Here is a 1,675-nt window from a genome sequence, read left to right as displayed (position 1 = left end):
GCGTGTGACTCCGGGGGTGGCCGAGCGACCCCGGCGTCAAGGACGCGCGTGGCGGTGCGAGCGTTCCCGTCTCGGCGGGCATGTGGGGGGCCGCTGTGGCCCTCACGCCTCGGGGGCCTGGGGGGCGCAGGCAGGCGGTCGGACGTGCCCCTCCCGGGCCCTGGCGAGAGCCTCCTGGGCCCGGATTCCGGGCGGAGCCTGGGAACCTGCGTTTTCCCTCGCTTCCCAGCGGTTGCAGGACGCCGGCCGCTGACCGCACTTTGAGAAACGCCGACTGGGGTGGTTAGCTTTATCGGCCGGCCTGGTGGTGGGCACTGCAGAGCGGCGTCCCCTGTGGGGAGGGTTTCCAGGGGCCGAAGACCGCGTCCCTATCTGAAGGGGCTGCCCGCGAGGACCGAGCGAGGGTGGTTTGAGTGCTTGGAGCTACTGGCCAAGGGCTGTGGGTTCGGTTCCCGGCGTCGGGGGCGCGTGCAGGAAATGCCTGCCTTGTGGATTTGCACTCGCAGAGCGAAGGCACCGGGAGACACGTTCCTAGGACAGCTTCCCCTTCCCAGAGGTGCCACTTCTCAGAACCGTCACCTGGCGAGATCGTGGGGCAGGGCGCAGGAGTGTCTTTTGGCTGTGGCTGTAGTTTATCTTTAAGGAAGAAGGCAGCTCGGACTTGGGATTCCCCTCTTCCTGGGAGCGAGTGTTCCGTCTCGCGGGTGTTGTCAACACGGGCGAGCGTGTGTCGGGGTGACGGGCCAGCGGCACCCCTTGTCTTTCAGGAGTCTAGACAGCCGCTGACTCGGAGGGCCTGAGCCCTGGGCGCAGGAGACCCTCCCTGGAGGTCGGGTCCTCCCTTGGGCACTGTGGCCCAGAGACGGAACAGCAAGTGTTTGCACGCTCAGGTTTTGTGCTTATTTTGGTTCGGCGTGTGAAGTTTGAAGTTCCTAAAATTTTTTTCCTGAGTCAATAAAAACGGGAAGCTTTGGCTAGTTTTCAGGATTTCTCAAATGCTGCTTCCCCTGGAAACACATGTAAACCTGAAGTGGGGAGTAGGAGAGTGCCAAGAGGATGTGCGCTCTTCCTCGGGAGGTCTTGTGTGCTCATTGAAATGCTCCTCGGGGTTCCCCTTTACGCGGGCGTTTATGACTCTGGGCACCCAAGGGGAATTTGTTTGCCAGAGCTTTCCTTGTTAGAGGTGGGTGAAAGTACCTGTAAATCCAGTGTTATTTACATCCTGACGGAACTTTAAGGTCTGTGTGCCTCAAAGCTCTGTGGGCTCTTGCTAGTTGAAAGACTTTGGGTTGGCTGTTGCTAAGCCTCTTGGATTCACTGTGGTCTGAACTCCAACGTAGACATTGCTATTTCTGTTTTATTGTCGACTCAACTTCTGTGGTTCATCATTAAAAAGAGTGATATGAACAGGAGTTAGTGGTGTTTGGTGCACGTGTGAAGAGGATTCTGTGGTGTAATTTTGGGTATCTCTTTTGTGTTTTTAGAGTTTTCCATTCCTGTGTATGGGACTGGTTGGTAGGTGAGGGGAAGCTTTTTAGAGTTCTATTCCTGTTTTTAAAAAATGGCTGTAATGCTGCATGCTGGAGAACCGATGGCAGCTTACACTGGACAGAAGATACTTGACTAGGAGTGAGCTGTCCCAGTGGGGTGGTAGGTTGGCTCACTTGGACACTTG

This window comes from Carlito syrichta, unplaced genomic scaffold, assembly GCF_000164805.1.
Source record: "Carlito syrichta isolate Samal-C Ts95f unplaced genomic scaffold, Tarsius_syrichta-2.0.1 Scaffold135610, whole genome shotgun sequence".
In the NCBI taxonomy this organism is placed as follows: Eukaryota; Metazoa; Chordata; class Mammalia; order Primates; family Tarsiidae; genus Carlito; species Carlito syrichta.
The sequence above is the reverse complement of the archived record's forward strand: the minus strand, read 5'-3'. Positions refer to the sequence as shown.